Source organism: Tachypleus tridentatus, chromosome 3 (assembly GCF_004210375.1).
Source record: "Tachypleus tridentatus isolate NWPU-2018 chromosome 3, ASM421037v1, whole genome shotgun sequence".
Taxonomy (NCBI): Eukaryota; Metazoa; Arthropoda; class Merostomata; order Xiphosura; family Limulidae; genus Tachypleus; species Tachypleus tridentatus.
The window spans coordinates 69,779,778-69,803,643 of NC_134827.1; the positions used below are offsets into that span (position 1 = coordinate 69,779,778).

At 34.1% G+C, this 23,866-nt stretch overlaps 1 protein-coding gene across 9 annotated transcripts in view; it reads right to left on the bottom strand.

Annotated features, from left to right (window-relative positions):
- Positions 1–23,866, bottom strand: part of LOC143247097 (liprin-alpha-2-like) — a 211,148-nt gene that overhangs the window by 78,556 nt on the left and 108,726 nt on the right. Inside the window, exon 2 of one of the 9 annotated variants that reach the window (XM_076494563.1) lies at positions 20,689–20,859. The exons of the other annotated variants lie outside the window; for them this stretch is intronic. The gene's annotated coding sequence lies outside the window, so the exon portion shown is untranslated. The remainder of the gene's footprint in view (positions 1–20,688; positions 20,860–23,866) is intronic. 9 annotated transcript variants of the gene reach the window in all.

A 23,866-nucleotide genomic window follows, 5' to 3' on the forward strand; every position in this document is an offset into this window, starting at 1 on the left:
ACGACCTAAGAATTCTGGTCGAAATATTGTTCTGTACTTTATTTTAATTAAAGTACTAATACCCATACCAACCGTCTTCAGAATACTACACCATGCAATACAATACAATTCCCGACAATTCAAACAACTTAAAAACTTTATCATCAACACTTTGTAGTGATTTTTTTTTTTGGCTTGATAGGTGGCGCCGCTTTTGGGTCAATTTCAGTTAACTCTTTTTCTCTGTCACTACGAGTTTTGATGACTTACAACTTAATCGTTGGCAATGCCAACGTATACTGAGCCAACGTTGACTGTGCCAATGTATACGACTAACCATGAAATTTGGTATTTAGAGACCAATCATGTTAGCCTACACGTCACTCCTGGCTAAATTTTGAAAATGTCTCTCCCCAGTGGGTCAGCGATAAGTTTACGGATTAAAACGCTAAAATCCGGGTTTGAGCTTTCCAACGGTGAACAGAACCAAAAACACCACACATTGAAAATCTTACAAAATTTTCATCGATGCTTTGTTGTTCAAAAATACGAGCCTAAATTAGGCCTAAAAAATAGCTTGAGATGACTAAAAACATTTCTACTTTACTGAATATTTCTCACGTAAAAAAAGAAAAAAAAATGTAAATATAAACACAAATTAATAAATAAAGAATTTTAAAAAGCACAACAGAAAACACAGCGATACATTTCTTTCGTGAGTTCATTCGACGTCACCTGAATAAATTTAAGTTTTCAGTGCACGCACGTGGAATAAGATTTTCCAACATGGACTCTGCAGTGTCTACTAGGATAATATTTCAGTTGAATATGCTATTGTCGTAATTTTAATTTTTAGTTAATTCATTGGTGGAAGGTCTGCAGAACATATCTGATTGATTAATTTCCTTTCTGCTATATTTTATTATTTTTTTACTAGCCACGGAAATTTCAATCTGATAGCTCTGAGTGCTTTCAAAAATACACCTTTACAACTTTTCTCTTAAAGTTTAATTCTGCGGTATAAAAGCGTCCATTTTTTTTAATTCTAGGGTGAAATACGTTGTTAATGTTATTTTCATTTTAAAACCGAATAAATTTATGTGGCACACAAATAGAATAAATTATTCTTAACTGTCTTGTGATTCAAATGTATTACCTAGTGCAATACATGAAAATACACACCAACATTTAAAAGCTCTATGTCAAATTATATAAATCAAACTTTAAAAGATCTATTTTAAAACATTTAGATTAGATTTTAAATGTTCTATTTGCAGTATATTTAATTATTTGAAATTATTCACGTTATTTTATATTATTTAATATTCGCATCAATTGTGGAAGTAGAGGATAAGTACTTTCATTAATTATATACCTTAAACCGACAAATATTTCGTTCGTCAGTAGGGGAAATACACTATGTTTCTTATTCTAATATTTTTCCTGAAGGATCTGGGGGGGGCGGGCATGACTAGGTGGATTAAGGCGTTCGACTCGTAATCTGAGGGTCGCGGGTTCGAATCCAAATCGCACCAAACATGCTCGCCCTTCAGTTGTGGGATAGCGTTATAATGTGACAGTCAATCCCACTATTCGTTGGTAAAAGAATAGCCCAAGAGTTGGCGGTGGGTGGTGATGACTAGCTGCCTTCTCTCTAGTCTTACACTGCTAAATTAGGGACGAATAGCGCAGATAACCTTAGTGTAGCTTTGCGAGAAATTCAAAAACAAACAAACAAGGAACTGGGTTGATGAGGCTTGCTTACATACGTGGTTTGTGTGGAGATGGGTTAGTTATATACTGTAGTGCGATGTTCCTTGTGTAGAGATATGTTAGTTATTTACTTTTAAGTTGTAGGAAGTTTTCGTTTGTTTGTTTGTGTTAGTTTTCATGTTTTTCTTTAAGCATTACGTTATCCTATCCCATACGTGCATAGGCTTTTTATAGCTGTTGAACACGAAATATGCTGAAAAAATGATTTATCCAGTAACAGCAGCAGCAACAACAGAAAGAACATGAATTCAATATAATATAGAGCTACAACCACATCTTATCAACTTCGGAAAACAAAAACATATATATGAATATTCTTTGAATCTAAACACCTCCCTCCATTCCCATCAAGGTAATAAAGCACTTTATAGGTTTACTATTACATTACATTTAAAGAGTTTTACTGCAATAATTATCAAAACATGGGGAATTAATAAAAATCTGTTGTTTAAAAAAGAAATTTGAGCTTAGGAAACACTAATTTGCCAATCAGCAACACGGAAAACAAAGCTTAAGGCATGTTACGAACAATAAGCACGCAAAATACACATTAAAAAACTACTGAATCGGGGGACAATTTTGTGAAAGGTACCACATCTGTTTGTAAACAGAACTTGTATATTACACTCGAGCCTGAAACGTTGTTGTATATAAGCAGAAGCTACAGTGTAGGCTAGAACGTGAAACATTGTTGTCTGTAAACAACAGCTACGACATAGGTTTGAATTTTAAACATCGCTGTTTTTAAACAGTCGCTCCATCACAGGTTTGGATCAAGTTTGTTTCAGCTACATTCTTAGTAAGAACTGTGTCATACACGTATTTGTGTTGGGCTATAACTAGTTTATACATGTTTAATAATTGCGTTTTAAAATGAATTACAGATGATTACATTTCAATTGGTTCAGGTTATTAATATCGTTACTTAGTTGAATACATTTTTATTTCACCTACGTCTTTCTTGGCATCTAAGCGAATTATTGTTTTATTTATAACATCTGCAGGTAGAAAGTAACGACGTAATTTCAGAAACCCAAATCCTTTGGACCTAAAATTTTATAGTTACTATAATTCATACAGTCCTTTATATAAAGTTCCCAAGCACATTATATGAAATACCTTATCTATTCAGTTCCCATTCTTAGCTACAAATCACCTTCCGCCTCGATCTCTACTGAAGTACTTAAAATAACATTTCTTCTTTGACGTTAAAGATCAAAACAAACCATCACCATAGCACAGTAGCATGAGAGAGTGAGTGAAGAGCGATAACCTCCAATAACTAAGCGTCCATTTTTCCCGCCCAAAATCCGTACCAAGATTTAGTTGTTTCCACACTACTTATTCCGAATATCTGACTACTTCTTGGTCAGGTCACGATACTAAATTATCAGTGTGTTTCCTTTAATATTTAGGGAACGGAAAGTATCTTCCCTATAGGCCAGTTTTATTAAAGTCCTCTCTACTCCAGAGAACTCTTATCTGTAATATTTATCATTATACTGACTAGGGCTGACCCTTGTTATTTAACCATGAGTTTAGCAGCTTAACAGCCAACTCGCAATCTGAGGGTCGAGGGTTCGAATCCCAGTCACACCAAACATGTTCGCCCTTTCAGCCGTGGAGACGTAATAATGTGACGGTCAATCCCACTATTCGTTGGTAAAAGAGTAGTCCAAGAGTTGGCAGTGGGTGTTGATGATTAGCTGCCTTACCTCTAGTTCTACTGCTAAATTAGGGACGGCTAGCGCAGAGAGCCCTCGTGTAGCTTTGCGCGAAATTCAAAAAACAAACTTAAGAGCAAGTTAACTTGACATTGACAGCTTGTGTTATTTAATCCTGAACGTGAGAGTTTAATAATTAAGTTCACCTTAAAACTGACTTAGTTTGTGTGTTATTTAACGCTAAGTGTGAAAGTTTAATAGCCTTTGTTTAAAAAAAAAGTTTTAACGCACGTGTTTTTAAAACAAAGATTGATCTTTTTAAAATATAAATTTCAGTTTCATTATGGTGTTTTTAAGACTTACTCTATAATAATTGCTAGCTTCATCAATGTATGTATCTTCTATAGTTATTGATTTTTGATAAATCAAATGAAATCTTTCATGTAGCTAATTGGAAACCCCGAGGAACTTATACTAACAATTTATTAAGGGTTATGAGAAGTTCAAAAATTAACGAGATTCCTACCGTCCATATCTACTATCTAGCTCATATCGTTTTGTTTTCTTTCTGCTAGTTTTATCTTCCAGTTCATGAATTTTAGATCATAAACTAGAGGGGCTATTTGTTTTTTGTTGTGAAGGGCAAAGCTAAAAAATGGGCTGTCTCTAATCTGCACATCGTATGCATTGAAACTCCATGTTTAGCGTTATAAGCCCACTGACTTACCGCTGAGCCACCAAGGGGCCAAACTAGTAAGAAGGTAGCAGTCAACAATATCCACTGTCAACTCTTAGGTTACTTTTTGTCTGGCAACATAGATTTAAAGCATCAATGGCAAAGGGCAGTAAATCATTCACCTTCAGCATGACAGAGTAAACTAACGAATAGGCCACTCCTTACCCAGTTTTAGTTGAGAATGTTAAAAATTTGGTATAGCTACAATATCTCATGAATCATCAGTAGTAATTTACTAACAAGATACAAAATGTATAATGCTTTTGTTAATACATAACACAATAAAATATATTGCGTTTGAAGTGAAATTATAGCTCATACTGACGAGACAAAATTCCTAAGTCATTAAGTACTCACAAAACTCGAGCCTTTACACAGTCACGTGCGATAATAACTGATCCTTTCACTCAAAATTGCTATTTTGTTTCTGGAATCTAATTTCCTCTGCCTCTAATCTTATCCTGATGGAACTTTAAGAACAGCACCACAAGCATATAAAGTAGCCTGACAGGTATTCGAGATATCAAATATTAACTTTCGGATATTAAAAACACTTCCCAACTGAGCGGGAAATACATAAGTTTGATTTGGTAAAAGTCACCGAAATAACGTTTAATTTACTTAAGACCAGATAAAACAGGCAAATATCTCAAATTTTTTCAATTGCCAACAATTAGTTGCTAAACAATCTAATTACACAATATTGTTTAAATATCATATCATTTATATAATCTAATAGCACTGTTTAACTTAAACTGTTTAGATACCACATTAATATCTTTTCCGCTATTACAACTAGTATACAACGTTACACAACACTATTTAACCAATCATACCACCTATGTAATCTAATAACACCGTCTAGATACAACGTTAATACTTATCAGATATACAACCAAGCTAAATATGTGATATTGGTACTTAGCACTACAACTTCCAACATACAAATCTCCCACTCACAGTCTGCTGCTAACTTGGGCCAACTGGTTGTTCTTAATGAAACAAAATATAAAATGAATAAGTAAAAAGAATATAGCAGCCTGGCATGGCCAAGCGTGTTACGGCGTGCGACTCGTAATCTGAGGGTCGCGGGTTCGTATCCCCATAGCGCCAAGAGTGTTAAGGCGTGCGACGCGTAATCTGAGGGTCGCGGGTTCGCATCCCCATCGCGCCAAACATGCTCGCCCTTTCAGCCGTGGGGGGCGTTATAAAGTGACGGTCAATCCCACTATTCGTTGGTAAAAGAGTAGCCCAAGAGTTGGCGGTGGGTGGTGATGACTAGTTGCCTTCCCTCTAGTCTTACACTGCTAAATTAGGGACGGCTAGCACAGATAGCCCTCGAGTAGCTTTGTGCGAAATTCCAAAAAACAAACAAACAAAAAGAATATATGGCAATCAAATACCTGGGAGGTGATACGAAAAGTTTCTCCCTAAAAAAAAGTGACATACCTCCAATAATCAGTTATTTATCTGAATAGTATGATTGAACCTAATATGCCCAAGAAGACAAAAATTTAACACGTAATTTTCTTTTCACATTAAAAAGCCTCCCAGTGGCTCCTCTGAAAAACATGGTTTCGATAGTCGTGGTGAGCGCAAACACAGAGAGCCCATTGTGTAGCTTTGCTTTTAATAAGAAACAAACGAAACCAAATTTAAAGAAAGTAGCAATAAATAATCACTTTTTCAGCTCTTCCTGCTTTGTTACATTGAACTAATTTTTCAGTCTTTTATTGTCTATATTTTTAAGCGCAAAGCTATAAATGTCCCCACCACAAACATCGAACATCGAATTATAGCGTTTTAAGCTCTCAAACGCTGAGCGAAAGTGTCTGAAACTCGTTATAAATACTAACATACAATATACAGGAACAGATCAGAACTCATTGTATTAACTTCTTTATTTTCACGTATTAAAGAAATCTTGCTACAGCTTCTAAGTAACAAATTATCCTGGGTACAAACGATAACTTACTTCACTGGATTAATTTTAAAATTTTTAAGATTTAGAGTTTTTTATTTACATCTGAATAAATAAAGTTAAAAATAAAATAAGATATTCTCAAACATTTAAAAAACACACCAACGTAATGAACAGAACGTCACGTGACTAAAGTCTGAAAATGTATTTCTTTCAAAACCTTCATGAAAATAACGATTTTATCACACATACAGACACCGCGTTCTTGTTAGAGAAACCTAAATCAAAAACAAAAATTCTTTTACTTTATTTAAAAACTGTTTTTGTTCCATAGCCAACTTAAGTTTGATTAGCACTCGCCAGTTATACTGGTAACTTTTTCTTTTCTCATCAAGTCTTGGATTCAGTCCAATCTGGAAAGAAATACTATGAAAAACAGATATTTTATCAAAACAATTAACTATAACTATTATCGCTGCACTGATATGAACTTGTAGTATTAAACTTACGTTAAAAGTTTTCCGATCACATACATTTCGGTAAAGAATCCATAAAAATAGTCTATGCGTTCGTATTTCGGATATTTCTTCAAGGAATATCTACGTATAACTGTCAAAAATTTGGAAATGATAGAGGAAGGATACTAGTCAACAACACACACCGCCAACCCTTAGGCTACTCTTGTCTCACTGAATACTGGAATTTAATGACTACTTTCATACTGCACTCAATGTCTTAAACTACGATGTGGGGAACGGGATAGGAGCTATGAATTTTCAGATTTACAGAACAAGTATACACTAACCACAGAGCTACTCTCGACCCGATCGATGCCTTGTCATGTACAGCGGCCCGGCATGGCCAAGCGCGTTAAGGCGTGCGACTCGTAATCTGAGGGTCGCGGGTTCGCATCCCCGTCGCGCCAAACATGCTCGCCCTTTCAGCCGAGGGGGCGTTATAATGTGACGGTCAATCCCACTATTCATTGGTAAAAAGAGTAGCCCAAGAGTTGGCGGTGGGTGGTGATGACTAGTTGCCTTCCCTCTAGTCTTACACTGCTAAATTAGGGACGGCTAGCACAGATAGCCCTCGAGTAGCTTTGTGCGAAATTAAAAAAAAAAAAAAAATGTCATGTACAGTAACGGTCTTCACCTTGAATTATATCTGTAAATAAACGCGATGAAGTTGGAAAGTTTCTGATAAAATAATTACTTTGTAATACAAATATTACTAGTTGTAATATAAATGTTATTACTTGGTAATCTAAAGATTTTTACCAGTAATACAAAGTTTTTGTTCGAGAATCAGAAACTGAATATCAAACGCTGAATCATTTACGTCCATAACGAAATATGAACTAACCAGTTCGGACAGAAATTTACCAAGCACGGGACGATCAAAGGACATTCAAAACCCATAAAGGTCATACGTCATTATGAATGATCAAAAAAACTTGTGTACTTAGTTTATTCCGAGGATTTCAGAAGTAAAACGACTTCTAAACATGAAACCTGGATGTTCGCATATCTTTACAATTTCTACCATATGGTGATTGGTGAAAAGGTTGGACGTAATCGTCCTCGTCACCACAAATAACCTGTTTAATCACATAATCCCATTAAAACAAAGTTATTTCTTAACAGGTAAAAAGGCTGAGCGTAACCTAGTGGTTAGCGCATTCTGGCCGTGATACCGAGGGTTTATGGTTCGTTGCTCGTTACCGCAAAAATGTGCTCTGCACCTTGGAAGCATGGGCGTGAAGTAATAGTAACAACAAAAACTATTCGGTCAGACTAGTTCAAAAGTTGGCAGTGGACAGTTACCTTCCCTCTAGTCTTTTCGTTTCAGAATTATGAACTACTATATAAGATAAGTGCAATATTTATCATGACTAATTCTCAGTGAAACAGCAGTTACTTTTGCTAGCTGGTTATATCTATTCTTTTTTGGTTTCAAGTGGTCACTTAGTAATATAGAAAGTACTTGTCATAAGACAATGCCTAATATTGAATTATGATAAATACATACTACCAATAAGTTTGTTATACAGAAAATCCGTTTTCTAGAAAAGTACACTTTTTAATTATTTATTTTATAACTTATTTGTTGGCACAATTCTCGTTGGTTTCCAAGGTAATATTTACAAGTTTAGAGTTAATTACTATTTGCAATAAAAATCACGTAACTTGCAGATGTTCCTTTTCAATATTCTTCTTAATTTTTCTGTTTTAGATTTATCATTTCTCTCCTACAAATCACTGTCCAGGACGCCTTTAGTCAAATATAAAACTATTCAGCTAGGCTTACGAGAAAATAAATTATTTATGAAACGCTATATATAGATATGCAGTACAGAGTAAGACTTAAAAAGTTATGATTTAAACATCGAAAGCTGACGAAGTACTGGAAACCAATAGGCCTAACATTTCATTAAAATGCACACCGCTTTCTAACGCTATGTCAGCTTTCTACGTTTCAACCGGATTTGTTTAAGTTTATACGTCTGCTAAACAAACAATTTCTGATCGAACGTCAGTTATATTAGTTACTAAAACTAATAAAGTTATTATTTCACTTTATATCCTTCAGTGTATCAGCTGTAGGCTTACACACATACAAGAATAAAATTCCCTGTGATGGACAAAGTCCAGGTGTACTATTTTGTAGCTTTGGGATAAAATATAAAACAACAAATCTTTCGTCTTGAAATTATCACTTAAGTTGGTAATATTCTGATATTGCCATCTAATGTCAACTGCAATAGAAAATGTACCGAGAATATTCCTTTATTAATAATAAACATCAGTCGATAAGTAACATTTTACGCCTACACTGTTACCAATGTGTCGCTATGACTGAACTGTTGGCGGAGTATCACATGATCCAAAATTTCAAGTATATCCTTTTCATATTTGTTATTAAGAAAAGTTAGTAAACTACTGCTTTTTGCAGTTCTGGCTGACTCCTTTTTATAGCACTACAAAATACTTCTTGTACAAATTCAGTTTACTAGGTTTACACTAACAAAGCCTTAAGAACAATTTTATATTGAATTGAGTAATAACACGAAAATCCTGAAATACTCCCACAGTTCAGGCGTCGCTTTCAAAGCTTTGTTCGAATATATAAAACCATTGTTCAAACAACCGAAAAAACCACAAAGAACAAAATTTCTACTTTCCCACAACTCTCTCCATCCGCTACCAGATGGTAACATCAGTCGACATAACAACAGCTACTTCTTAAAGTAAGTAACGTTATATATAGTTTAAAAAAACAAGCACTGCCACACATTACCTGATTATTACCAACTCCATACTTTTACTATTGGCCTGAACCGCTGTCAATTAAGGTTGTATCAAGAAAAATGAAATGCTTTCAGGCCATAACCTAACTACGAAGTAACATTTGTATTTTATCAGTATTTTCTTTCTTTTTCTTTATACATTATGACTATAATTCATACTTATGTAATTAGCATATTCGCAGAAACGTAGATATAAGTTATTTATATGTTAAGAAACATGTAATAACGTTCATAATTCCTCAAAACACAAAAAACAACAACTTTCAAACCTTCATAGAGCGTGTTAACTCTAAACTCGTGAATCAGTTGTACAGTAATTACTATACTTTAGTGGCAACTTTGAACAAGATAAAATATGTAATACCAATTCCCAATTCCTCACGTACAACATTCATGAAACCCCAAGGTTCAATTTCCTGCTCCAAAAAACAAAACAAACGCAGTGAGTTGTCTTCGTGTTGATAAAAGACCTTCAGAAAGCAAGGATACTTTTCCTCAGGACCATTTGACCTTGATTCATATTCTACGAACCGTTCTCAACATGTACATGACATCTAGTATACATTGATTCACACTATACAAGTCGTTTCCAATACACACATTACACTTACGACACGCTGATCTTGATTAACGCTATAAACATGGTTTGCAATATATACAGGATATCCAGGATACACTCATCTTGACTTAACACGTACATGACATATAAAACACTCTGATCTTGATTCACACTGAAAGAATGGTTTTCATCATATATAAGACATCTAGGACACAACGATAAATGTTTTTCAACTATTTCTTACTATATTCATTAGTTAAGCTTTGATCAACCACTGAACGATCTAAGATAGTGAAACTGGCTAAAATGACAATAAATACGTATATTTCTTCCTATCCTTTCTGCTTCACAGTTAAATTGTTCAATTCTGATTGATTTCTAAAACGATCGCTTTAAATTTTACAGCAATTCCTTCGTCGCTTGCAACCATAATGTCTTACCAGTCATTTCTTGGAAATGAGACTAAAATAAACATTACTTTTGGATATTCTTCTAGTGTATATAGACAAGTTTTGCATTGGATACATGTCTTGTGTAAGTAAATTACTTTGTAAAATCTTAAAACGAAGAAGAGTAAACTTATTTTCAAAGGAATAATTATTATTTTTTGCTTGCAGGGTATTGTGATAACCGAAACAACCACTAATTTCTATATGGTAGACTCCCTGTATACGTATAGTCCACTTAACAGTCATTTAATAAAAAGAACTTGTTAAACTTCCATAAACTATAAACTTCATATATACATTTTGTTATATGCATTGGGTATGGCTAAGCTCAGGGTACAATTTCCTCAAATTACTTTCTTGTCTATTTTTCAGCAAAAACGTTGATGCGTAATAATAACGTTAAATAGCAAGATTCAATGAAAATGGGTGGAATGAATTTATTTAGGAAAAATTTGAGGTTTTCAATACATATTTATTGGTTTTCAATGCTTTAATTTTAAAAACCATAACAAAAATTTTATCACTGAACAAAGAAAATAAAATTGAATTACAAGAAATAAGCAGATTATCCAGCAATATGTTTAGAGTGCCTTTAACAGATTGATTAGTGAACAAAAACAAGAAAAACAGATGGAGAAACTAGTTATATGGTTTTAAAAAATCTGTTTAATATGCGAAGGCTCGTGATGTGGAAATGTAATCTTTAAATGAGGCAGAATCCCGACATTAATTTATAACGAACAGATTCTACTTGAAGAGCTGTAACCTAAAACAAAAACCGAATGACCAATTATTTTATAACTATATGGTTTGTTTTCTATTTTTATCCCGGTTAACCGTGTCAAGATTCAAAGGAAAATAAAAATCAAAAGACAAAAGAACTTGAGGAAAGAAAAGGTAATATTCAATTTGTGGGCATTGTAACTGAAAGAAAGTTATGTTTTTCTTTATTCCACCAAAGAGTGCTGGTTTTCACACATTAAATTCAGTGTAAATAATACCAGTAATATACTTTAACAGTACAAACAGAAAATAATAAATGTAAACAACACTAGTAATAAGCCCTTGCAGTATAGACACAAAATATTAAACATAATTAATGTCAGTAATAAGCTTTTAAGAGTATAATCCGACAACAATAAGTGTAAACACAATCATTAGCAAACATCTTGAGCATAAATTGAAAATACTAAATCTTAACAAGAGAAAAGAACTTAAAAATCTGAAATTTTGCATCCATTCTAAGTGGACCATGAGAGTGTGCACCTGGGTATTATTACTTATTCATGTGTTTGCGCATTCTTTTTTAATGGACATGCATAAAAGAAGTTGTTCCTGATATTACAAATAGAAATAACAAACATACAAACAAGCTTTGTTACTATTATAAATAGCAGTCAAAGGAAAGAGGCAAGTATAACACCCCATAGTATACCACGTAGTATATCCGTTAGATTATTAACCTCTATTAATACGACATAGCCAGTGCGTTTTGGTAACAATACGTTCGGACAAAATGCTTTTATGTCATATTGCTAAGCAACACAAGTATAACCTAATATTGTTGTTTGTCTTTGTACTGAATGTATAAGATGAAATGCATAAACACATAAGACTCTAAGTATTTGTACTAGCGTACATCCCATCAAAAATGACGAGGCAAATACTATCATTCCATAGTATACCATGCAGTACTATCTATCGTTATATTAACGACTTCTAATATATAAAGTCAATGGCTTTTATGTCGTGTTACTTTACAACGAAACAATAATCTAATGTTGTTAGTCTACGTATAGAAAGTATAAAATAAAATGCAAAGAAAAAGGAAACTAGAAATATATTTCATGATTTTAAGGTTGTTTAGAAAAGTTTTTTTTATTAAAAACATTGGTGATATAACAGAAAAATACCTTAAAATGGATAAATGCATTTCGGATTTTATGACTTCTCATATTTTGAGAAATCATACGCGCTTTTACTGCCACAGCTAAAATAAATCATAGAGTTAAGCTTTTTTATTATTACAAACTAACAGAAATACCTCTAGTTACTTTACTGATGACTAATGTTAGATAAAATAGGTTCATAATACAGACATACTGACACAGACATCTAAAATATAACAAAACAGTAACAGAGAAAACCGGGTACTTACGCTATAGTAGATAATAAAGGTAAAGAATCTGAGTAAGATAAATATAAACAATGTTAGTATTTCATATTTTCTGTAAATAATAAATGTTACTAATACAAGAAAGAAAATATCAACAAAATGATTAAGAAACCTTAAGATTTTATATGGATCATAAATGTAAACAATGTGAGTAATAACCACTGACATTTTATATGGAAAGTAAATATAAACAGTTATTAATAAACCTTAGCATTTTATATAGATAATAAACATAAACTATGTGATTAATAAACCTTGACATTTTATGTAGATAATAAATGAAAAGAATGTGAGTATAGAAGCCAAAAATTGATCCACTCCTGACACAAGCTGTCTATGCTCAAACATCCACTGTAGCTCCGTTACAGATAAATCTCTACTGAAGCTTTAGTTCATTTGCATAAACTTCACTACAGAATTCATCCATTAACGATTGAAGCTCTGCTAATCCTGTTGTCCATTAACGCTAAAATCTCTACTAAAAGTAAAGTCCATAAGCGTTAAAATCTCTACCAGAACTGTAGGTTCTGTTATTCTCTACTAACCTGTACATTAGTGCTCAGAGATATCAATGCTGTTGATATATTTTCTACAACCAGTAAGGTTTGGGTCATCCGAGATTAAAACTATTCGTTTGTTGAGGGCTATCTATATCGTCTGTCCCTAATTTTGTAGTAATAGGCTAGGGCTAGTCAACACCAGCCACTACAAACACTTATCTTTGCTAATGAATAATGGAATTGGTCGTCACATTATAATACTTACGCGGCTGATAGAGCGAGCCAGTTTGGCAATGTGATTTGAAACCGTGACCCGAAGATTTCGATTCGAGCGTCCTAACTATCAGACTATATTAATTTCGTGTTAAAATGAAAAAGAAAAAAAAAAAGGAAATGAAGTTCTCTCTATATCCGGGTCTCTTTTAATTAACAAATCACAAAAACAATAGAACTTTATCTCAACGATTCTCGGTTTCCAGCCAGAATAAATCACTTCGATTTTTCATCTTTATATTGTAACAATACATGCATTATCTAACCTGTGTGTGGAAGTGAATTTATATTTTTGTTCAGAATTACATTGTCCGTTTGAACCACGGTATTTAAATAACGTAGGCAGTTTTTATTAAACTTCTTTTTTTTCGTGTTTCAAATTCGATGCAGTTCTTCTGGTTTCCGTTTTTACGCTACTTTAACAAATAATAAAATTATATCTACTATTTTAGGTAGAGCCCATTATTCCAAAGATGAGAATGTGTGTAGTAAACGATTAAACCTAAAGGATGGTGTTTAAGCTACGCACTTTTTCCAGCCCAGCGTTTTACCTTTTGTTTGTTTCCCTTAAACAGAAAACTACACAATGAGCAATCTTTCCTTTGCCCACCGCGGGTACTGAAACCCGATTTCTAACGTTATAATTTTTCACACTTACCTCTGAGCCACCGGGGTGGGGTTGGTACGTTTTATCCTTAAGCAAGTTTTCATATTCTGAGGAGACTGTAAACGAGGCATGCTAAACTAAAATCTGCATCACTGAAAGTTAACCCCATCGCACTGTAGTAACCTTTCTATTACGAACGGAACTTTAAAGCCTAGAATACTTACTAAGTTAACTATGCAATTATTTTACTTAAATGTATAAAATCCTTAGAAAACATTAGAAAAACTGCAAATAACTGAAGCGTCACCTTGTAAGAATGTTCACAAAGTTTTTCAAATATAGCAAGATGACTTAAATAAAAGCTTTTGTAGACTGTATAACATTTAACGTTATATTCCGGTCTGTTACACAGCTACGAACTGTGTTTCCTAAAATACATTTTCAACATGATAAAAAACACACAAGCCTGATCGTTTCTGACAGCAGCTTGCATAAGGTTATGCATTATCTTAATGAAAATATGTAAACAACGAGACGTGCGAACTGTTGAGTAAAGGCGGCGAAAAAGGTGATCGACAACTATACACCTGGCGATCACGTGAGGTACCACGAACTACGTGACACATTGGCTAAACGACCAGGTCTGAAACCCTCACTGATCAGACATAGCCACCGCTGTTTACGCTTGTTTGTTTGTTGAATTTAGCTCAAAGCTACCAGAGGTCTACGGGCACTAGCCGTTCGTAATTTAGAAATGATAAAGTAGAGAGAAGATAGATAGCCAACAGTGCCACCGGTAACTTGTGGCCTGCTCTAATTGAATATTGGGCTTAAGTGTCATACTGTAACACTTCGGAGCTTAAAAGGAGAGTTTGTTCAGTTAAGGGATTCGAACAAGCAACCCATAGATTGCAAATCAAACGCCCTAGAAACAAGGCCACGCCAGAGGGGCAACCCCTTAATAGAACCCGCCGTTTACGCAGTTACTGTTAGATGAATGAAGAATGAACTGCTGTGGTTATAATGTTTTCATATCTAAAGTTCTGGGCGGCAAATCCCAGTTCGAACCTTCGAAGATGCTTCCGCAGTCCTGATGAGGTTATTATTTATTTCTGAATGGTTATTATCATGTTCACATAAGTAAAAACATTTTATATAATCTGAATTTACCGCAAAGCCACACAAAGCTACTTGCGCTAAATGTCATTAATTTAAAATGATAAGGTAAAAGTAAGGCGGTTAATGAATTTCAGCCACCGCCAAACCTTAGGCTTCAGTCCGAAAGCTCAAAACTCATTTTACTTTACAAGCATGTTCATACGCCCCTAAGAAGTTATTTATATATGTAAATACACAACATTTTTGTATTTGTTTTAATGACGACCAATAACCACCTAGAAAAATTAAAGTTGTTTTCAGAAAACCATTACAATATTGTTTCTCCAATGAAAAATTTTTACAATAAAAGTATGAATACCAAACTAATTTTAGTAATTAAAACTTCCGCTTGGTTATTTTTCGAATCTTAAAAGGAAAAAAAAATCCAAATCAAACGTTGCGTGAAACCAGAGTGCAGTTTGCTCGCTTCTCTTCAAAGTTGAATGTAGGGCAGTAAAGATAGTTGTAAAGGAGATTTGTTATTTTAACTGTTGTTAAAATAATGGTCGAAAAAAAAAAAAAAAGGAAATGAATTGGCATTTTAAAACATTTATTCTAAATCGAGGAATTATGGTATATCTAAGAATATTTGATAGTGTTAAATAGCGATAGAATTAGTGTACCACTGTGCCCACCGATCCTATTATAGTCAGAGTGAGGTTACGACTGATTCTATTCTAGCCAGTGCGAGGTTACCATTTATCCTATTCGAATCAGTGTTACGTCACCACTGATCCTATTTTAATCAGAATGACGACACCATCGATTCTATTCTAATCAGTGTGACGTCACCACAGATTCCCTTCTAGTCAGAGTGTGTTAAAAATAATTTCATTTCAAAACATTAAATTAAATATAATGCACTTTCATTCATCACGTTTCAGTAAATAATTATAAGGAACAAAATGAATCAAAGCAGAAAGTTGTGACGCGTGAGAACTGTTTATGTCACGCATGAAGAACAGGAAACTAAAGCTCAAACGTTAATTCCCTAAAACATATTACAATTAATACATATATGGGTGGTAAGCGTCCTCTTGTGATGAAAGACAAAAACCTTGATATTTATTTAACTTACTATAGTGAACAATTTCACATAAATCCAATTGTAACCTTTTCAAAAGCTAGGTTCGAAATATTTTGAACACTACTCTCCTTTTCTAAAGCAACTGTACAAAACAGATAAACAAAGCGTCGTAAATAGTAAATATATAATATTATTGTGAATAATTTGTTTGCAGCATAAAATCCATATTTAACTCCAGAATTACTTCTACAAAAATGTAAAAAGAAATATTGCCTAGCTATTTCCTTATTTAAAACAATATGCATGCTGTTTTTGTAAACTTTCTTAAATTTGTTGTTATTGTTTGGGAGGGCAGAAACGTTTCATTCTTATACTGTTTTATGAAGGTATGGGATATTCAATATGTTCAGCCTAAGCATCACTCTATGCGACCTCTTAGTCAGAACTACTAATAAGAAAAAGGGCAATCATATACACACACACACCACCCACTGCTTACCTGAATAGCGGAATTACCTGTTACAGTTATAATGCCCTTTCCAAAATGGTTGCAAATGCAGAGAATGTTCAGTGGCACAACACGACTAGAACCATGGTTCTTTCGACTCTCGAGGCACATTAATTTCTGGGCCACGCCCGATTCATTTTTTGAGGAAGTTTTGTAGAAAACGAAACAGTCACCACAAAACCAAAGAATATTTTAACTCTCAAACTACATCTTGTTTTAATCTTCAAACTACGAACTTATTTTAATCCTTATGCTATAAACTTATTTTAAATCTTCAAACACCAAATCGTTTTAACCTTCAAACTATTACTTGTTTTTAATCTTTCAACTATAAAATCCCCTGCTGGGACAGCAGAAAGTCTTCGGATTTAAGCCACTTTCTTGTGGCTTTGCTACAAGAAAAAAACACACACACACAAACTATAAAATTATTTAGATACCTTTCACTGCCGATAAGGTTAAATAATATTTAGTAATTATTGTTTGGCTTGTTCAAATTTTGGGTGTAAAAATGGTTATAAAAAAGGTCGAAATAACTCGTTTTTAGTTATATACATAAAGGCCCCAGCGATGATCACTGTAAAAAAATGTAGATTTGGTGCTTTTTTAATCTTTTTTTTTGTTCGTATTAGAAAGTTTGTAAGCAACAAAGTCATGGTTTGTGATGTCGAGAAAACCCAACGTTTCGACCTTCTTCGTTGTTCGCTCTTCTATGTAAAATATTTTCTCAATCCAAACGAGCCGTTTTTGTATATATAAAGTCATGGTTTGTTAAGAACAAACTTGCACAATGAGCTACCCGTGCAAAGCCCACTACGGGTATCGAAACCAGGTGTTTAGTACTATAAGCCTTCATAACTACCACTGAGCCATAATTTGGTACACAAAGAATGTGTTTACAAAGACGGTAGGGTGTTGGACCCAACTGAGAATTTTAAGATGGAGACATTTATATAATCAGTTCAATTCTTTCAGAGAAAGCCATCCTAGACTTCTAACAGGCACATCTGGACCGAATAGATTTTCCAACTTATCCGACGATTCGAAAGTACTGCGTAGTACTGTATAAATCGATTAGATTATTTTTCAAAATTAAAAACTTCTTCCAATGGTTCGAATCAGTCAACAACAACAACGTAAAAAGAAACGGATATTTCTGGAAAAAAAAAAGAAGAGAGACTTGGTATTCAATTATGTTTCAGTTCTGGTTAATCCATGAAGACTCAAGTCTTCCCAACTAACTAACAAATAATAATTAAATGTTCTAAGTTAAACTTAGAAAACGCTAGTTACGATAGTAAACCAAACAACAAGTTAGTGGGGAATAACCCCTCATTTCAGCTACCAGTTAGAGTAAAACCAGTTGACAAACATAATAAATCTAGTGAGGGAATCCCGTAGTCAGAAGGACCAGAAACCTAAGACCACACACTGTCCGAAACCAGTTGTGGACAATACATGATTTCTACAAGTAATACACATTACAGATGACGTTAAAGTTTTTATTACCAAAAAATTATAAACAAAGATACAATAAATAAAAACAATAAATTACATATCTGTTCTAAATTCGCTCTGCAAATCGCCTGGATTAAGTGATAAAATATATAAAGTGACAATATATTATATGGTGTATCAATATCAGCTTAAATATTACCAAGTAATCGTACTGTCAAATATATTCACAAATATAGTCCATGATAAAAATACTCAAAGTTATCGGTATATACACACAAACAGTTTAACAATACAAAAAGAAATACTGTGAATTTTAACAATAAAAATCTAAAAGAAACAATACAAAGATTTTAATACAGGGAAACTATGTGAAGTTTAATAATTAACAACAATTAATAATATTGGGAATATAGTTTTATAATGCTGCACCATCCACTTTGAAACTTTCATTTCAGACGAATGTTCTAACTTAGATGTACAAAAAATATTTTTGTTCGAACAGAGAAAGATTAATTCTATATATCCTGATATTTAATCATTTCAAGAACAAAATCTAAAGACATTTAAGCTGGTAAGTGAAACAAGTGATTCGGGACGTGAGGAAGGAATTTGCGCTCGTAACGTGAAATAAATATTCTGGAACGCAACAAGGGAATTTGAACTAGCAACATGAAACAATTGAACTGGAACGTGAGAAAAGCATATGGGCTGGTAACATAGAACGAATAATCCCGAACGTGAGAAACGAATTGCACGTAAAGTACAGAATGAAATCCAATACGTGGGAACTCAAGTAGTGGAATAATTTTAGTCTTAACTATTGTTAAACTATTCTGTTAATTACAAAAAGGTCACGTGACCTGCAAAGATTGAAGGGTGTAAATAATATAAAACATCCATTAAAGGTTTTAATGTACGAATATACATAGTCATTACACAGTAATAGCTTTCTATTTAGCATCTTTTTATCCGGAAAGCTAATATAACATGAATTTCAATATATCCAAGTACAAATGCTAGTAGCTTAGTAACGCTGCTGCAGCTTTACGTTTTTAATACCATCAATCTTCCACTGCTACCCTCCTATATTGTACGTTTAAAATACTGTATTGGTGGTAAATGTGTATCTACAGTTACCAATACAGTATTTTAAACATACGGTAGATTGGTAAATGAGATTCTAGAGTTTAAGGGTTTTTTTACAATATTTGTTATTATTTATTACTGTTATTGTTATACATGATGTAGAAGTACTGTGCTTTAGAACATTAACAAGGTATCAAAATTTGTCCTGTAAAATATTCAAGGAAAACTCTTTGGTAACTAGAATTTCCGCAAATTCGACGCTTCCCAGATCAGCCAGATGCCGGATAATAAAGCTCTTACCGTACTTTTTTTTTTTTTTTTTCAGTGAATAAGCATGCTCCTCCCCCTCATCAGACTGACCAAAAACAACAGTATTTAGTACCTTTCAAACTGTAACCAACATTTCTTTTCACTAATTTTATAGAAAACAGCGGGTTTAGAACGGAGGTACAAAGTAAATCTTCCTCAATATTTGTTTTAATACATAAATCTGACGATAAAATTCGAACCGAATCGAAGGAGCCTTTAAACAAAGACCTGCGTGTGTGAAGCAGTGTTCTTGGCGAGTTGGATGTTGTACTCTCTCCAGTCAAGGTAATAAACTTTACAAGGAAAACTGGCTCTATTCTTATCCACACTGGTACAATCTAAAACGAACGTTATCAAGCACAAAGCCACGTTAAGATTTTGAAAGAACGTTAATGTACCTGTCCATCGTTCTTTGTCAGTCTTACGTAATAACTACGTACGTTATGATGTAGAATTTTGTAAAGAACGATTCAGTACTACCCAAGTAAGTATGATGTTGTGTACATATTAAGTGCTGTACAAGTACTTATCGCGTAATTATACAACACTTAGTGTCAACAAAATCTACAAACGATTACAGCATGCTCTGTGCATGAAGCAAAAAGTTTCTTCCGCACCCAAAAATCAGAATAACTGTGAAAGATTGATAAAACAATTTCATTAGTCGTCTTATATTCAATATGTCGCTCTTATGAGATAATGAACAATGTCCAAGGGTTATTATTTAAACCTTTAATGAAAAAAAGAAACACATACAAAACATATTGATTATTTATCCTGGTAATGTAACCATAATCGATTTTACTGAAACAACTTATAAATAACGTAAGACAAAACATTTACTGTGACTTATATTCGTGATTGGAAGAATTTACTAAAAATCTTATGTTTGTTCAAGTTGTAATTTTTCTTATGTGATATATGGTTCATTTATATTTAAAAGCAAGAATATTGCCAAACTATAAACCTAAAGTGCTGACAGGAGACTCTTACTAAACAATAACTTGAACTCTTAATGAAACACTGCTACCAAACAATGGGCCTGAAACTCTTCAAGGAAGACAACTGACAAAAAAAATGGACCTACGGAATACTCTTTAACTACAGGATTACAACATTCTTTTCTACCCTGAGTAAGGGACACAAGTTTACCAAAACCTTGTTTCTTCTCTATCCTGAATAAAAGACACCAACTTACCAGAAGCTCCTAACTTTCGTTTCGATCTTGAATAAGATACACCAGCTTACCACAAGTTTCTTTCTTCTCTGGCCCGTATAAGGAATACCAGCTTACCACAAGCATTTACGTATCTTTTCCATCCTGAATAAAGGACACCAACTTACCACAAACTACTAACTTCTTCTACATCTGAAAAAAAATCATAACAGTTTTAACAACGTCTTTCTTCACCATCATGAGTAAGGAATACAAGTTTACCAGAAGCTACTAATTTTATTCTCCATCTTGAATCAATGACCCCAGTTTACCGGTGGTTTTTAACCTTCTTCTCCCACTGCTACCTTACTTTAAACACCTGCACAAGCACCACTGGGGAATAATGAATATTGACGAAGTGCGAAGCACAAGTATTGAAAACCAATAACAAAAGCCCTTAGGACAGTAAGACTCGACACGCATCGAAGAAAAGGCTGAGATATAAATTATGCTTTGCAAAAATACTCTTCTGACCTCACTCTGCAGCATAAGTAGCTCAAGTGGTTGAGGAAGCAGAGGATTGATCAGTGACTCCAAGACAGATATATACGTATGCTTCTACTAAAAATAACTGACATCTCAGTCCTAACGAATACCTAAAAATGATTTATATCCAAACAACTGACAGAAACAGTAACCTTTCGATTCAATTGATGGGTGAGAAGTTTCCACTTCTGGTTATTTATTATCTGATATTACTCATGTGAATTAAATACTCCTCTGCGAAAAACACTTTTGTCGAGTGAATGCACTATGACACGTAGTTTTATTTGTATTTTACTTAGATCTATATTTTAACAGTTGCATTTCGTACCGTTACCGCTCAAATACACATTTCAAGATATTTCAACCTGAAGGAAATGTCACGTGACCACGGTTGCTACAAATTGGAGGCCTTTAGGTGTGTTGCTGTTGTCTTAAATGCGAGTTAACGTGGTATTTCCCTTGTTTTATAGCCTTAGAGAATTCGTAAAGCTGCAAAGAGATAGCCGAACAAAGGCAATAAACCCGTGAAGACTGATTTATGATAACATATAGACCCAAATCAGATCCTTTTTAACTTGCACAAAAGCTCCACTGGAACCTTCAAAACTTATGTGGTGTTCTTGTATTGACTCATATAAAATCCTTTTCAACCAACACAGAAGATCCATTACGACCTTATAAATTTAATAGAGTTCTTTTACCAACCCAAACTGTTGTAAGTGGCTAAAAGAGGTGGATTTTAAGGCCTGTATTAGGATTCTTTCAACCCAGCATTATAAACACGATAATTTAAATTGGGGCCAAGACCATCTGGTTTGCAAAATATCTGATTGGACACCAATTTCTTCACGGATGAGCCAAGATTTGATCTTACACCCCTGACAGTACCAGGGAGTCGAGAGTAGCTAAACAAGATTACTGTAGTTTGCGAGTTTTATCATTGTGTAAGAAAGCATCAGCTTCAACTTCAAGATTAACCTCCACGTGATCTGTGGAGGGGGCTCTTCAACAGCTGTGAGATAGAAAGAATATGCCCTGGATGTTTTTGTAAAATCACACACTGGCATTATAGGAGACAATTTCGTTATTGTGAATAGCAATGCTTGCACATAGCCCACTTGTGTCGCACTGCTATTATAAATATTATACGCAACTGACTATTTGATCTCCATACATGATCCCAAATATGTATGTCTGGATCTCTCTCTAAAATGCTGGTTCGAGTTTTTCTGTGTAGTTTGTGACCCTCCAAAAACAGAATAACTTGCTTGGGTTGAGAAAATATTTTACATAGAAGAGCGAACAACGTTTCGACCTTCTTCGGTCATCGTCAGGTTCACAAAGAAAGAGGTAACTGACCGGAAGCTGACCACATGTTTGAAAGGGATTGTGTAACTGAGTGTCGGAATGTAGATGGCGGTATTAGATGTTTGAATATATAATTTTATTTATTTTATTATATTAATATAGGTATAAAGGCGTTCCTTTATATTGGTTTATTTTGGGTATAAGTTGTTGTATAAGTAAGGCTTCTTTAATTTTGCGTTTGTTTATGTTTGTTTCTTTATTTAGTATTTGAGTGTTTTCTATGGTTATGTTTTGTTTATTTGACTTGCAGTGTTCGAAAACGTGTGAAGGTGACTCTTTATGTTCTTTGAATCTGGTTTCCATTTTTCTACTTGTTTCTCCAATTTCTCTTGAAACTCGACTTACAATTTGCAGATTGCAGTTCGAATCCTGTCATTGAACGTGCCCGTTCTTCTTCTACAGTGTCTGCATACACACATTGTTCATCATGACTTTCGATTTTTCCCTTTGTTGTTGTTCATTTGTTTTTTTAATTTCGCGCAAAGCTACACGAGTGCTATCTGCGCTAGCCGTCCCTAATTTTCCTAGTATAAGACTAGAGGGAAAGCAGCTAGTCATCACCACCCACCACTAACTGTTGGGCTACTCTTTTACCAACGAACAGTGGGATTGATCGTGAAATTATAACGTCCCCACGGCTGAAAATGAGAACATGTTTGGTGCGACGGTGATTCGAACCCGCGACCCACAGATTACGAGTCGATTACACCTTAACCCACCTCGCCATGTCAGGGCGTTGGTGTGGTTAAACAAGTCTGCGTTGTTACTCATGGTTCGCCATCATTTTGCGAGTCCATCAAGAATCTTGGCTTTCATCTGCTTTTACTCCATTTTTTCCTTCCATCTGGCAGGTTGTTGCTAAGTTCTCCATTTTTCGCCTTCCATCTCGCAGGTTGTTGCTAAGCTCTCCATTTTTCGCCTTCCATCTCGCAGGTTGTTGCTAAGCTCTCCATTTTTCCCCTCCATCTGGCAGGTTGTTGCTATGTTCTCCATTTTTCTTCTATCTATCTGGCAGGTTGTTACAACGTTCTTTCCTCATCACATGGTTTATAAAGTCTATAGTTTTTTAAATTAAATATTACTAAAATAAACCTCCATAAGCCACCTGCTAACCTTCTAAAATACGCGTGTGAAGCCAAGTATACGGTATATGTCGAATGGACCAGCTTTTGTTTGTTGTTTAAAAATTGTTTCTAAAGCCATAATGAAAACATTATGTTGCAGATTTGTGTTCAACCAAACAGTGTAATCTTATTCAATCATTACAGCATATATATATAATTAAAATAAAACGATACGACATTCA